At 38.4% G+C, this 16701-nt stretch overlaps 1 protein-coding gene and 1 pseudogene across 3 annotated transcripts in view; both read left to right on the top strand.

Moving 5' to 3' along the window:
- Positions 1 to 16701, top strand: part of GRM7 (glutamate metabotropic receptor 7) — a 946213-nt gene that overhangs the window by 434638 nt on the left and 494874 nt on the right. The gene's annotated exons all lie outside the window — the stretch shown is intronic.
- Positions 4646 to 5174, top strand: LOC102392258 (annotated as a pseudogene).

The raw sequence follows: 16701 nt of genomic DNA, 5'->3' as shown, positions 1-16701 counted from the left end.
GAAATGACCAAAGGAAGGTGTGATAGGTATAATAATACACCAGAAGAATGAAAAATACTAGTCTGTTGTTCAAGAGGAAAAACAGAATCTAAAATACAAGTTAAAGGCAGTGCTATTAAAACTCACTTTTTTCTGGCTAAAAATTGAAAAATTCAGTACAGCAAAGTGTTACTTTTCAAAAGGAAGCATTTAGTTTGAATACACCATGCTTGACAATCACCTAAATTACTGCATGAAATTACAAGAACTGGTCTTGAACAATAAAACCATGTCATGGAACATGGAGTTTCTCAGTGGGGACAGAGGCTGCTGGAAATTGCTTTTTGCAAGGAAGCCCAAGTGACATCAGAAAGGATTGTTTGTGTGTGACCAGAGTTGCACCCAGAAATTACATGCAATAAACAAATCTCTGTGAATTAGAAATGCTTGAACATTGTTATTACTCACCCTTGCAAACCTTATGTAAGGAAAACAATGTGCCTACTTACTTATTTTTTTTTTTTTACCAAACAAAATGATTTCTATTTTATTCCATTTTTTCAATCCAGCAGAAAATATTCAGCTCAGGATTTTTGGCATGAACTCTGAAACCCAGAAAAAATGTATCTATTTTATGACAGTCTAAACAGAAATCATGCATTGTATCACTTTCAAGTTGCTGAATGTACTTGAACCTCCAATCATAAAACCACATTCGCTTTTTAAACTTGAATAATTCATTTTTTTTTCAACAGAGGTAACTAACTCTTCTGAAAACAAGTTTTATTCAATATCCAAATGTAACTTGAGCTTATTTTACATCCCCTGAACTGATCCTTTGACTTTGGAATTGTATGAGGCCCGTTTAGTGTCTTAACTGGCCATTTAATTAGTTTTGTAATAGCAGTTGGTAGTTTTCCAAACAGAGGGGAGGTATTTGCTGAAATTGGGTATTGTTCTCTGGTGCTTTTGTCTGTTGTTTCAGGGAAACTCATAACACTTATTGTGCTCTGAAATTTGTTAATTGTATTTTTTCCTTTTTTTGAGGGAAAAAAAAAAAGGTTGGAAATTGCTTCTTTGTGGAAAACTGAAATGCACTGATCGATACTGGTTATAGGAACTTAAAAGGCCCACGCTGATTTTGGTAACTATTGATTAGGCCAACCTCACTACCTTTGGTTAGCAAGGAGACAAGAAAGCTGAAGTTTTCCTTGTTTTTCTTTCTCTATTAGCAAAAAAATTCAGGAAGAATATTCTGTCTCCCATAATGAAACCATGCTGTTACCACAAGGCCTTGAAATGTTAAAGTGTAGAATGGGTTAATGAGAAAATTGTATCAGTTGATATTCTAATGAGAAATCCAGAGGCAAGGGGTTAAAATTGTATTGTTATGAGAGCTTAGTTTTGCAGAGTCTGGGAAAGAAAGAAATAGACACTGGCCCGTTGGTTATAAATACCCCTTGAGGCTTTCCATTGGACCCCATAGAGACTCCTCATGAGCCCATGTCTCTCAAATGTTTTCACCCCTAATTTAGAGTCAGTCGTGTTTAAATATAATCCTGCAATAATGGTGAAATCATGAGTCTCATACAGATTTAAAATGAGCCCACTGAAGTTTTTATTTAAGTATTAACAGACGACCCTGGGTGATGTTACAACCAGTTCAGAGGAGAACCAAAGAACAGACACATTTAGAGATTAGGAATACTGAAACACACTTGCACATGGATGCAAAATTGACTAGGGGGCGGGGTAGTCAATAAAACTTCCAGCAGATAAAATGTCCATATATTCGCATGTCTTTGGACTAGATTATTTTTTTTTTTTATGATAGTACAAGATAATATATATTTTTTTGTTTTTGTTTTTGTTTTTTTTTAATTTTTTTTTATTTTTAAACTTTACATAATTGTATTAGTTTTGCCAAATATCAAAATGAATCCGCCACAGGTATACATGTGTTCCCCATCCTGAACCCTTCTCCCTCCTCCCTCCCCATTCCATCCCTCTGGGTCGTCTCAGTGCACAAGCCCCAAGCATCCAGTATCGTGCATCGAACCTGGACTGGCAACTCGTTTCATACATGATATTTTACATGTTTCAATGCCATTCTCCCAAATCTTCCCACCCTCTCCCTCTCTCACAGAGTCCATAAGACTGTTCTATACTGATACAGTATACTAACGCATATATATGGAATTTAGAAAGATGGTAACAATAACCCTGTGTACGAGACAGCAAAAGAGACACTGATGTATAGAACAGTCTTATGGACTAGATTATTATTTCCTATTGCCATCAGTTATCTACAATTTGAGATTGCGACCTATCTCAAAAGAAATGAAAGCACAAAACCCCTGTATAATCAGAAGCAGATGACCTAGAAGGAAGGATGTTCTCTCAACTAGGCTGTGTTCCATGGAAGCATATGGTTTATACTACAGTTTTATGGTGGGATCCATGATTCATTCTGCTCATGAAGATACACCTAGAGTTTAACAGAAAACTTTTCCCAGTGTGAAAAGAAAGGATCTGAACAAGAAAGCCAAAATGGACACTCGTGTATTCTTTTTTGCCTTTTTGTTGTTATTCACTTGCTCAGTCTTGTCCTACTCTTTGCGACCCCATGGCCTGCAAGCCTGCCAGGCTCCTCTGTCCTTCACTTATCTCCTAGAGTTTGGTCAAATTCATGTCAATTGAGTCAGTGAAGCTATCTAGCTATCTTATTGTCAGCCACCCTCTTCTTTTGTTTATAGCCTTAAGCAACAGCAAAGATATTCTACCAGAAGCATAACTTTGCTGACTCTTATTCTTTTGAACTAAACGGTGCATCAGTCAACCCTTGCTGTTCATTAGAATCATCTGAGGAGCTTTAGAAAAACCTGATGCCTGGACCCAGCCCCAGATATCCAGTTTAATTGTTCTTTGTTCACCCCCTGCATCTGTTTAGAGCTCCTAGGGTACTTGTAATATGTGAGCAGGCTGAGAACTACTTCCTTAAAGAGTTGAGTACCATTTCTCAACTGTTTCTCCTGTGATGAGTTAGCCAAAGTTGCAAAACCAAATGCATTTAGGGACCAGGCTGATGATGAAAATGCATGAAGAAGACCTGCTTCTCCTTCTCAAAATAAAGTTGAGTTTTCTGCTGCCTAAAGGGATAAGAGCAAAATCAGCCTTTGGGCTGCTCTTTCCTGATCCAAGTCCTCTTGCTGTGAAACATCTTCTCCCCTCTTTCTTTCTAACCTTCCCTCCCCTCCACTCGGTCTTTTGCAGATTAACTCCTACCGTTCCTTTAGGCTAATATTTCACAAACTGTAGCATGCCTCGGAATCACTTGAAAGGCTTTTAATGTGCGTACCCCTGGGTCTCACCCCAAGATTTTCAGATCCAGTAGATGTGGGATAAAGCCAGAAAAAGTTGCATCACTGACAAGTTCCTGTGTGATGCTGATGTTGCTTATATGGAACCGTAAGCTCAGAACCACTGCATTAAATCTTAACTTGTTGTGATTTCTTCATTGAAGGTTTGAAAACTGAATTAGCTCTCCACTGGCGTTTAGCTAGACTGTGCCTCTTGTGATCAAAGATGGTCTTTTGGGGACCATAGTATCTTTAGTGTGTGTACTGAAGCATGGACAAAAAAGACATTGGTGGGTAAACATGAATGCTTAAGAAGCAGTTATCTTAAGACATCAGTTTTTCCCAGCACTTCCTCATTTTCTTTGAGTTACTTTTTTCCAATTCTCAGTTTATTACATGGCTTCTTATCTATTCAGAGATAAGCTATGACACCTCAGCTTGGTTTAAAAATGGTTCCCTCTCCAAGTTGCATGTTCTTTATCCTCAGAGCTTCACAGCTTCCTCATCACCTGGTATTTGTTGGAAATTCAGAATCTCAGACCTCACCCTGGGCTCCCCGAATCTAAATCACACTATATTAAAATCCCCAGCTGAGCAGTACAGAGGACCACACTTCCAAATTCAAGAAACACTCTTATCAGCTTAAATGCATCCTCAGTCTACCCTGTATTAGTATTAAAACAAAACAAAACAAAGCCTCTTGAGCTAGTTGCTTCCTTTGTTTTCAGGGCCGTCTTGGCTGAGTGCCTTTCGAATCTTACCACATTTGTGCTGCACTCTTGGCAGCTGATAACTGCTTCATGTATCCTTCCTGAGAGATCTGTGTTCCTGTTTTAACAGGGTCTTTCTCAGCCCCATCTAAAAGAATTAAGGAAGCAGAACTCTTAAATATTGTGACAGATTCATGGAGAAGACAGACATAGAGAGCTTTAAATCATATACACATTTTACGGAAGAAAGCCATCTCTGACTGGTTAGGATACAATCATTATTCTTACACCCCAGATTCATCTTATTTCTCCACTGTCATCTTTTTGGTCCTTCTTCCCCACCTCTTTCCTCTCTCCCCTCCATGACCTTTTTTCTTTTTCCTCTCATATTCTCAGACATTTTTACATTATTTTATAATGTAAAGCAATGCATTTGGAGTCTCAACTTCCAAATGACATAGGCCAGAGAACACACATAATCAATTTCCACTTGAGTAACTACGGCTAGAATGATGCAACCTTCTGATGCACTATCTGGACATCATGAGTTTGACCTAGTCCTTTCAAGCTCCAGCCCCGGACACAGCAGTCATCACAATGTTGGTGCCCAAGAAGAACCAGATTGCCATTTATGAACTTCTTTTTAAGGAGGGGGTGATGGTGACCAAGACGGATATCCACCTGCCCAAGCACCCCAAACTGGCAGACAAGAACATGCCCAATCTTCATGTCATGAAAGCCATGCAGTCTTTTAAATCACGAGGCCATGTGAAGGAACAGTTTGCCTGGAGACCCTACTGGTAGCTCACCTATGAGTGCATCCAGTATCTCCGCAATTACCTCCACCCGCCCCCCTGAGATTGTGCCTGCCACCCTGCACCACAGCCGTCCTGAGACTGGCTGGCCATGGCCCAAAGGTCTGGAGGGAGAACATCCTGCAAGACTCACACAAGGGGAGGTCAACAGAGACACCTGCAAAGCGCCATGCCCCCTGATACCGACAAGAAACCCAAGGCTGGGGTTGGGTCAGCAACTGAATTCCAGTTTAGAGGCGGATTTGGTTGAGGACGTGGTCAGCCACCTCAGTAAAGTTGAAAGGGATTGTTTTGTGTTGAATAAACCTGTAGCCAGAAAAAAAAAAAAAAAGAGTTTGATCTAAACTTCCCATGAGTTGCCACTGAGAATGTAACCTTATGTCGTAGGACTGTATTGGAGGGCATGTTTTAGGTGATTGCAGAAGATGATGCACTACCACACTACTAAATTTCTCATTTTAACCACTACCTCTTTAATGAAATATCTGTATAAAAATGCCTTTCTCTTTATTGTAAACACATTGCCTTGATATAAGAGAAAATGAACAACCTCTAAATTTTAGTATCTCCCTTACAAAAGTGTGACTTCCATCCCAACACAGTTAATTACAAAAGGCTAATTTGTTTGTTTTTTTTCCCTTGATTCCCTGCCAAGATGCACTTCTAAAAGAGTATCCTGTGTCAGGCTCCCCTAGGTGGGAGCCTCTTTGTATGCTAGACTTAATCTTTAATGTACTCTGACTCCTGGTCTGACGAAGGACTTAGTGCATGCTTCATAACTATCTGAAATGAAAATTGCTGCAGGATCAATTGCTAAGATACAGGGCTAGAATATACCCTTAGAGTTCTAATTGTCAAGTTCTTTATGGGTTATATTTCAGACTAGCTCAAACCAAAAATGAGGCCACATGATCAGTTACTCATCGTTTTGACCCACTGAAATCTAGCCCTAGCCCTTTTGATTTATAAATGCCTAAGTATTTTTGACTTTTTTTTTTTATTGTACAGCGAGAACCACATATACAGTATAAAGTATAGAAAAATACTTTGTTGGTATAGTAATGTGGCATATGTTATTATTATTGTTGTAATATTGTCGTTATGCTCAAGGATCACTGGTTTATTGTAAAAGTGTTGCCAAAAGGAGTGTGGGGTTTGGCTGCTCTCTGCTCAAAAGCCAATAAACAGGCTAGGTTGATGGAAAGGAAAGTTTGCTTTATTTCAGATGCAGGCAACTAGGCGGGGAGGGGCAGACATTTGTCCAAAGACCAACACTCAAGCCCCTGTGCTGGCAACCAGTGGGCAAGAGCTTTTATAGAGCTGGGGAGGGTGGGAAGGGGGGGAGCGCATGTTACAAGCAGAGGCCGCACAGTCAGCATTTGTCTGAGGCCGAATCTCAGAATTGTGGCAGCTCATGTCCTGGGTACACTCTGGTCATCACGTAGTTAACTTCTCCCCCTGGTGTTTTAGTATCTGTAAGACAGCTCAAGGGATGTGGCTCAGAATATTATCTGTAACCCTGAGAAAGAACTAAAGGTCCTTGACCATGCTTAATGACTACATTATTATTGAGTCTCCTTTCACTGTTTTCCTCTTTTCCTGCATTACTCTCTTCTCGGATTAAACTTATTCTTCCACTAAGGTTTTCCACAGACAAAAGGCAGGCAGAGGACATGATGGGGGGCAAGGGCCATAGGGTCCTGCTCCCTTACAAAAGTGCAGCAACTTGCCAGCTTAGCTTACAGTTAGGTTTTGTTATGAGGGTTGTTTGGTTTGAACTTGAACCAATGAAAAACAATATTACAATTCGTAGTCAGTCCAGTCAAAGGAAGGATGCTTAATCTACCACGTGATCAAACTCTGCTTGCTTGGGCTTCAGTGAATATATAGACACAGCACTGCACATACACGTGTGTGTGTTACAATATTTAATCTTGGCACCCCAGGGCCCAGTCAATTTGACACATAAAAGGAACCATTACAACCCTAGAGTGCAATTTTATCCTCATGTTTTCTCCCACATAAAGTCTTTGGTTTGCCACCCTAATCTGGATAAGTGACTTCTGGAATGTTAGGTTTCATGAACCAGACCGTTTTCTAACAGAACAAAAGTGTGAGCTAGAAGGAGATTTCCAATGCTTTATTTTGCCATGACCATTTAAAACAGAATCTATTTCTATTTACTATCCACATTATTTTGTAAAAGATGAGTATCTCTTATTGGCCACATTTGATCAGAATGGATATTCTGAAACAGTCAGTAGTGGCCTGGGGTAAATGTTCAAATGGTATGAATCTAGCTGTCTGGATCTATATCTGTTCATTAAGAAGAAATAGTTGGTCCTATACATTTTAAATATTTTCATTGCATTGTCTATGTTATTATGGTTTTCTTTTAATAAGACTTTAAAAAAGAATAAGTTGAGAGAGAATAAGATGAAGAGGAAAGAAAATGGACAGGAAGATATTGGCATGTTTTGCATTTTTTTTAGTTTCTAGCTAAGAAAGATGATTGTGATACATATATTTGAATCTCTTTTTTTCCCCTAGGCTATTATAAGACAAAATAATAATTGATGATTTTTCAAGATATTAAGAATTCTAAGTAATATATTATTGTGAGGACAAACACTTTTTTCTTTGATATCTTGTCTTTTTAGTATTTGCTTTTCAGTTGTTATTGAATAGCATTTTGATTTCTAAATTAAGTTTACAATAGCATTTATATATTATGGGGAATTTGATTTACTTAGCAAAAACATTGTTAGCAGTGAAAAGATGCATAAATGCTATGCTGCTGCTGAGTCACTTCAGTCGTGTCCAACTCTGCAACCCCATAGACGGCAGCCCACCAGGATGCCCCTTCCCTGGGATTCTCCAGGCAAGAACACTGGAGTGGGTTGCCATTTCCTTCTCCAATGCATGAAAGTGAAAAGTGAAAGTGAAGTCGCTCAGTCATGTCTGACCCTCAGCGACCCCATGGATTGCAGCCTTCCAGGCTCCTCTATCCATGGGATTTTCCAGGCAAGAGTACTGGAGTGGGGTGCCATAGCCTTCTCTGATAAATGCTATATTTAAGATATGCTCAAAGTGATAAGGTCATGTTTAATAGAAGATGCCCTAAAGCAATTTCCAAATAAAAATTGTTAATTAAGCAGTATTAGGCTCTTGGTTTGATTTTGTTATCTTTAATTTTATCATGGTTAAACTAAATATAAGATAAAAATGAAAATTTGATAAACCCCAGACTACAATTTGTCTTACCTGAGCAAACCAGTGTTCAGATAAATTTAAAAATATATATATAATTATTAAATGAATAGTATTTTATGTTTAAAAAGTGAGTGACATCATTGCTTTAATTCATCTTGTTAAGCTTCTTAAAGGACCATCTCATTTCCTTTTTTCTATTCTTTCTAACTTACTTATTGATTATTTAATATATAGACTTTTGGATTCATTTACTATTGATCTGACAAGCATCTATTGAACACCAATTTACATAGGCATTTACTTGGTGTTAAGGACATATGATGAGTAAGTTGTGACAGCTGGTATAATATGGCAACTATCCAGTTGGTAAGACAAGTATATGAGCAAGCTCAGAGCGTGTATGGCATGTGCCATGATGAAGTATAAGGTTGAATTGGCAAGAATGTTAGGAGAAAAGATATAATTAGAAAACAGGGAATTCTCAGGTCTTTGCTGAATGAGTTGAATATAAACTGAGTCATTTCAAAATAAATAAGATGTATCAAACAGAGTTGTCATTTAGTTTTTTGGGAAGACTAAGGAATAGTCAAAGCTATATGACTATATATAGAGAGTAGGACCCTAAAGAAGGCCAAGTGCCTTCTGTGGAAGAGTGAAAGCTCATGTTATGAGGGACCAGAAACCATGATAAAGCAGAGAAAGTTCTCTGTGGAGGTAGGAGTATAAAGTTGAAAGAAGGTAGAAAGGTAAGGCATCAAACAGCTGTAAGGTGTGCCCCAAAGAGAAAGTGGGGAGTGTCCACTCTTGACTTCATGCCTTTTTAGCTCCACTCCTGTAAAACTCAGCTAAACACCATTTCCATGGTGTGAATGCTTCTCCAGGACTTCATACTTCCTGATGTGTGTGTCTGTGCTGGTGTATGTAAGTGGAAAAGCAAGCTTTAGTTGGTTTATATTCATTGAACCCAAAGAACTGCTTCTATGAAATGCCTGTTGAATTGTGGTTATGGTTTTTCCTGCTGGGAATCAGTTTTATGAAATAAATGGTCACATCTGGACTGTTTATCTTGGTCCTGAAAACCATGGCCCATGTTCTTCCCTATAAACTTCTCTCTTAGTTCAGTGCCATGAAGGGGACCTCATGACCACAAGGGAACTTCACCAGCCTGAGTTTCTTCCAAGGCATGGATGGTCCCATCAGAAATAGATGTGTTTCCTCTGTTAAAATAAAACTTAATTTATTGTCTAATTGGAAAGTCAGAAACATTTAACACTTTGTATACTCATTAATTCTAAAAAGGCTTGTTGATATTGTTGTTCAGGTACTCAGTTGTGTCCAGCACTTTGGACAGCAGCACACTAGGCTTCCCTGTCCACAGTCTCCCGGAGCTTGCTCAAACTCACATCCATTGAGCCGGTGATGCCATCCAACCATCTCATCCTCTGTCATCCCCTTCTCCTCCTGCCTTCAATCCTTGCCAGCATCAGGGTTTTTTCCAGTGAGTCAGTTTTTCACATCAGGTGGCCAAAGTACTGGAGCTTCAGCTTCATCATCAGTCCCTCCAATGAATCTTCAGAGTTGACTTCCTTTAGAATTGACTGGTTTGATCTCCACACTGTCCAGGGGACTCTCAAGAGTCTTCTACAGCACAGCACCACAGTTCGAAAGCATTGATTCTTTGGCACTCAGCCATCTTTATGGTCCAACTCTTAACATCCATGTATGACTACCGGAAAAAATGTAGCTTTGACTATATGGACCTTTGTTGGCAGAGGAATGTCTCTGCTTTTTATTTATTTATTTTTTAAAATTTTATTTTATTTTTAAACTTTACAAAATTGTATTAGTTTTGCCAAATAATACGCTGTCTAGGTTTGTCATCAGATCAGATCAGTCACTCAGTCATGTCCGACTCTTTGCAACCCCATGAATCGCAGCACGCCAGGCCTCCCTGTCCATCACTAACTCCCGGAGTTCACTGAGACTCACGTCCATCGAGTCAGTGATGCCATCCAGCCCTCTCATCCTCTGTCATCCCCTTCTCCTCCTGCCCCCAATCCCTCCCAGCATCTGAGTCTTTTCCAATGAGTCAACTCTTCACATGAGGTAGAGTTTCAGCTTTAGCATCATTCCTTCCAAAGAAATCCCAGGGCTGATCTCCTTCAGAATGGACTGGTTGGATCTCTTTGCAGTCCAAGGGACTCACAAGAGTCTTCTCCAACACCACAGTTCAAAAGCATCAATTCTTTGGCGCTCAGCCTTCTTCACAGTCCAACTCTCACATCCATACATGACCACAGGAAAAACCATAGCCTTGACTAAACGGACCTTTGTTGGCAAAGTAATGTCTCTGCTTTTGAATATGCTATCTAGGATGGTCATAACTTTCCTTCCAAGGAGTAAGCATCTTTTAATTTCATGTCTGCAGTCACCATCTGTAGTGATTTTGGAGCCCAGAAAAATAAAGTCTGACACTGTTTCCACTGTTTCCTCATCTATTTCCCATGAAGTGGTGGGACAAGATGCCATGATCTTCGTTTTCTGAATGTTGAGCTTTAAGCCAACTTTTTCACTCTCCACTTTCACTTTCATCAAGAGGCTTTTGAGTTCCTCTTCACTTTCTGCCATAAGGGTGGTGTCATCTGCATATCTGAGGTTATTGATATTTCTCCCGGCAATCTTGATTCCAACCTGTGTTTCTCCCAGCCCAGCGTTTCTCATGATGTACTCTGCATATAAGTTAAATAAGCAGGGTGACAATATACAGCCTTGACAAACTCCTTTTCGTATTTGGAACCAGTCTGTTGTTCCATGTCCAGTTCTAACTGTTGCTTCCTGCCTGCATACAAATTTCTCAAGAGGCAGATCAGGTGGTCTGGTATTCCCATCTCTTTCAGAATTTTCCACAGTTTATTGTGATCCACACAGTCAAAGGCTTTGGCATAGTCAATAAAGCAGAAATAGATGTTTTTCTGGAACTCTCTTGCTTTTTCTATGATCCAGTGAATGTTGGCAATTTGATCTCTGGTTCCTCTGCCTTTTCTAAAACCAGCTTGAACATCAGGTAGTTCACGGTTCACATATTGCTGAAGCCTGGCTTGGAAAATTTTGAGCATTACTTTACTAGAGTGTGAGATGAGTGCAATTGTGCGGTAGTTTGAGCATTCTTTGGCATTGCCTTTCTTTGGGATTGGAATGAAAATTGACCTTTTCCAGTCATAGCGTTTCTTATTTTTATGGGCAAAAGTTGAACCTATCTACACCAGCAAAACTCAGTGAAAGGTAGCCTGCTGACTCACTGTATCTGGAACAGTTGGAAAGTCCTTGGTCTCTGAAAGGCAGAACGCTGCCTTTAAATATGACTTCCTGTGTATGACATTTGGCATGCCATGCTCCCTATGTATCAGTTTCATCATTTAGACAACTTTGTGTCTTTTTTAATTGTGACAACAGTTATATAATTATGAAACGAGTTCTCTCTGGAACCGTATCCTGGATTAAAGTCCTGGCTCCTCTGCTGGTTAGCTGTGTGACCATAGGCAACATATGTGGTGATGGATATGGTGACTCTGTGTTTTGGCTTGTGCATCTACGAAGTTAAAATTGTGGTGATACCTATTTATAGACTGTCACAAAATGTAAATATGATAAAATATGTAAAGCCCTGATACAAAGCCTCAGCATGCCTGGCACGTAGCAAGAGCTCAGAAAATTGTTTCCAGTAAGTGTTGACTATTATAGAGTGCTTTGTAAATTCTACAGTGCTGTACACATGTGGTAATGTTGAAACAAAGGTGTCTCGAGTCATGGAACAATGTATTTTGAGTTAATCTTTAAACTACCTACAATCGACAGCTTGCTAATGGTTGAGCTTGTAATTTCTATCTCCTTATATAAAGACCAGTTAAGTACAAATGGTCCAGAAATGAGCTCTCCTGTGGGACTGGGCAGTTTTATGAAAAAGCTTTTATCACCATTGCCAGACTTGCAGGTAAGGAGAATGCATTCATTTCTAGGGATTTTAACTTGGCACCTTTCATGGACACTAAATTTACTCTGAAAAGAAAAGAGAAAAAAAGCATCTGTTCTTTTTGTGCTGGCAAGGTAGCAGAGAATGGTTCTCTTTGGCATCCTCTCTATTACTTAAGCCCTTTTTCCTCCCCCAGGCAGGTAAGAGGTGAGATAATTGATGAGGCTTTCTGGTTCCATCCTCTTGGGTGTTTCTAAAGCAAGGATGAAACATCGGGAATAAAATTTGTTTTAAAGTACAGTTTTTAAGAGAATAAGGCAGAAATTTCCAGAGTCTTATTTTATAATTTATTTTATTCTGTGTGACTCTAATTCTTTTTACAGTGCTAAACAATTATTTTAGGTGGCTTTGTGGTCAAATTGAGAATATTTCATAAGACCTCCTCTTGTGTCTCATGCTTCTTCTGTCTTATTAGTGATGCAGATTGTTTCTAAATTGTTAGAAATAGGAGACACCAGTGAATTGTGACATTTCTCTTCTGCCCCCTTTGTGTAGAAATTTTTCTGTGTCATAAACATTGATGGATGAAGCAATACTTACAAATCTATTTCCTTGATTGTTTATCTTCAGGTAGGCATTTTCTGTTTGAAACTTCATGGGATTCCTTTTACCAAAGTTTTCCTCAGAAGGCTAGAGTTGTTTTGGGTTTGTTTCTTTCTTTCTTTCTTTCTTTTTTTGGGGGTGGGGTGGGGTATACACTTTTAACTTTGCTGCTCTAAATGTGAATATCAACCAGCAGCATCAACACCAGTATCACCTGGGAGGTTTTCAGAAATGCAAAATTTTAGGTCCCACCCTAGACCTATAGAATCAGAATCTGTATTTGTAAAACACACCCACACAATTCATGTTCACGTTAACATTTTAGAGAAACTACGTTGAAATGTCAGGATTCCATTTTCCACAAGCTTTTAAGATGTGTCTCATCAAGCCAGGATAATGGACTAGGTCTGTATTTCCAAAATTAAGTTTGACATTAGGTGTTGCAAGGAGAATGGTGTATTCGTTTCCTGTGTATCACTGTAGCAAATTACCTTAACAGCAACGGCTTAAAACAATATAAAACAAGATGCATTATCTTGTAGTACTGAAGGTCCAAGGTCCAAAAGGTGTCTCAGGTGTCTAAAACCAAGGTGTCTGCAAGTCTGTCTTCCTTCTGAAATTTGAAGAAGAACTTGATTCCTTCCATTTTCTGGATTCTAGAGGTTGACTCCGTCCCTTGGTTCATGGTCCATCTTCAAAGCAAATAGTGTAGCGTGTTTCAAACTCTCTCTGACTCTTCTTCTTTCTCTCATACAGTGGCCCAGGATGAGCCCACTGGATAATCTCATGTCAAAGTCAGTTACCTAACAGTCGTAATTCCATCTACAGTCTTATACTTTCCCTTCCATAAAATCTAACCTAATCAACATTTCTGAGATGTAAGCATTGAACATCTTTGGGGCATCATTGTGCTACCTACGCAAATAGGATTTGTGAACTAGTAAATCTGAGCAACATTTGATTAAACATAATTAAGAAGGTGTCTTTTATGCAGGACTTGTCAAAATCTTTGTAATATTAAAGTCACATTATGAAACACTGAGAGTGACAAATATTGTGCAATAATCCCCAAATGCGTTTGCCAAATTACTCTTTTGTTCACATCTCCCAGAAGAGGGAGCGTCACTTGGGAAATCTGGACCAAAGGAATTTCCCTTCTTCCTTTCTATCCTGTCCAAGGATTAACCAGCAGACAGAGGGCTTGGAGTTTTAGACTGTTTTCATCACTGGATCTGATCTCAAATTGTAGGCAAGTTAGCTTACTCTTCTGTTCCAGTTTTGATTGGTTTATTGGAAAACTTGTATTCACATCTTCGACCTACCATTTACTTTTTGCGGCCTTGATTTTATTCTAATTCCAGCTTCTGAGTTGTGGGAAATGTCAAGAGCATGGGTCCTAGGGTCAGACAGCTGGGGTTAGATGTTAATACTGTAGACTACAACACAGAAAAAGAGTCTTTTTCTTTAACTTCTTTGTGCTTCAGTTTTCACATCTGTTAAATGAAGGCAAGAGTGGTGTCAGCCTCATAAAAATGTGAATTTAACATAGACAGTGCCCATGAAATGCTAGATGCAAAGCTTAGCACACACTAAGTTCTCAGTTCAAGTTTGGATGAGGATCTTATTTTTCAGTTATTATTATTAATATTAATAGGAAATAAAGACAAACACCAAAGTTGTATGCAAACTATAGTATAAGAAGGACAAACCCCATGTTTGTGGGATCTTGATTTAATGGATATGAAAGAGCACTTTTGACTCTTTAAAATAAGAAAGAATTTGAAGTTAAGCTTTACTGTTAAATGCAAACCAACCAGGGAGAAGAGTTTGGAAAGGCATTTCATTGTATAAATAAGAATTGAGTTTAAAGGCTTTGGGACATTAGTTGGCAGAAATACTTTTATCAAGAGTATCATTCCAGAGCAGTATCTACACAAATGTAACTTATTGGAGCCCAAATCACTGAAAGATTCTTCAAAATTGTACACATGGATTTTTCCTGGAAGTTAAAAATTTCAGAAAGAGAATTATTGACATACATAAACCACTTCAGCAGTTTTTCTAAAAGAAATAAATAGGGTTCCTGACATGATATTTTATTTTAAAATTCTATAAAACCAATTTTACATGAAAGCTGATTCCAGCAACATACAAATCAAACCGATTCAGAAGATTAGGTCTTGTAATTAAAAGTGCTGTATATACCTTTGTAAAGTGACAGTTTCAAATATAACTGGAACTACGGTGTCAGTATCTTTCTGAAAAAGGAGAACATAATCGGAAATCTTAATTTGTCTCTATTGCAGCCTAATAACTCATTTAAGTTGTGATAGAAAAATGAACTTTGAAGGAAATTGAGAGAAACACACTAATTTCCCTAGGTTTAATTAGCTAAGTAGAAATCACAAAACTCATAATCACAGATACACATAGTCGTGAAATACTGATTACCAAAATACCAGAATATTTGGCTTCAGGAGTGAGAATGTGTGGTGTGTGTGTGGTCATGGTGTGTGATGTATATTTGTGTAGTATGTGTGGTGTGTGTGTGTGAGAGAGAGATATATAGGTGTGCACTTGTGATATCTGTGTGTGTATATGTGTGATGTGTATTGTATGTGGTACATGTATGTGATATGTGTTTGTGGGTATGTCATGTGTGTGTGTGTGTGTGTGTGTGTACTCAGATCGGCACCCTAGTGCATAGAACTGATGCTAACAGTCAAAATGGACAGATTTTTGAAAACTCAGTACTGTATTATGTAATTAATAGGAAGTGCTATGTCATCTGCTTTGAATAGGGAGATGTAGTTTGGGAAAGGCTGGACTAGGTGAATTTATAAGTTGTGACCTCTTTCTGTCTCTTTATTGCAATTCATATTTAATCAAGTCTCAGTAGAGCACTGGCTAGGAAACCTAGGGCTGGCTTTCCATGTTATAACTCAGGTTTGCTCCAAGTCATAGCTGTTGTTATATTCTGTTTATAGTCTGTTTATGATGTAGTGGGATATTATGTTATATAGTTAGACCTACTTTTTTTCCATTATGGTTCATTATAAAATATTGAACATAGTTATCTCTGCTTTACAATAGGAGCTCATTGTTTATCTGTTCCATAAATAATAGTTTGCATCTGCTAGTCCCAAACTCCCAATTCAACCTTCCCCCCACATCCCTGACCTTGGCAACTGCAAGTCTGTTCTCTATGTCTGTAAGACTGTTTCTATTTCATAGATAAATTCATTTGTGTCATAGTTTAGATTCCCATGTAAGTGTTATCATATGGTATTGGCTTTCTCTTTCTGACCATCTCTAGGTCCAACCATGTAGCTGCAAATGGCATATTTTCATTCTCTTTTAAGGCTGAGTAATATTCCATTGTATGTACTATGCCACATCTTCTTCACCCATTCATCAGTCAGTGGACATTTCAGTTATTTCTGTGTCTTGGTGTATATGTATTTTCAAAGTATGGTTTTGTTCAGATTTATGCCCAGGAGTGGTATCACTGGATCATGTTGTAATTCTATTTTTAGTTTCCTAAGGAACCTCCATACTGTTCTGCAAAGTGACTGTAACAACTTAAATTCCCACCAATAGTAAAGAGGGGTTCCCTTTTCTCCACATTCTCTCCAGCATTTGTCATCTGTGGACTTTTTAATGATGGCCATTCTGACCAGTGTGAGGCCGTACCTTGTTGCATTTTGATTTGCATTACTCTAATAATTACCAATGTTGAGTATCTTTTCAAGTACCTATAAACTTACTTTTGAAATCAGACTTAATTTACCTCATAGCTACTCTTGGAAAAATCACTTTCTCATCTTTTCCCCCATTTTTGAAAGAAACATGCCATTTACCTTTGGTGTTCTTAGCCTATTTGACACTGTCACAAAATTTCTAATGACTTTTTCCTCTACATGACAAAATTATTTTCAATACTCATCATGAAATGAAATGAATAATAGTAATAATTTAAAAATTCTAGCAGTAAAAATCTTAACTTATTGCAGATCATATGTCTACACAGGCTTGTAATAAATATACAAATA

The sequence above is a fragment of the Bubalus bubalis genome, chromosome 21, assembly GCF_019923935.1.
Source record: "Bubalus bubalis isolate 160015118507 breed Murrah chromosome 21, NDDB_SH_1, whole genome shotgun sequence".
NCBI lineage: Eukaryota > Metazoa > Chordata > Mammalia > Artiodactyla > Bovidae > Bubalus > Bubalus bubalis.
Note: the sequence above shows the minus strand (reverse complement) of the source record. Positions and strands in the feature narration are given on the sequence as shown.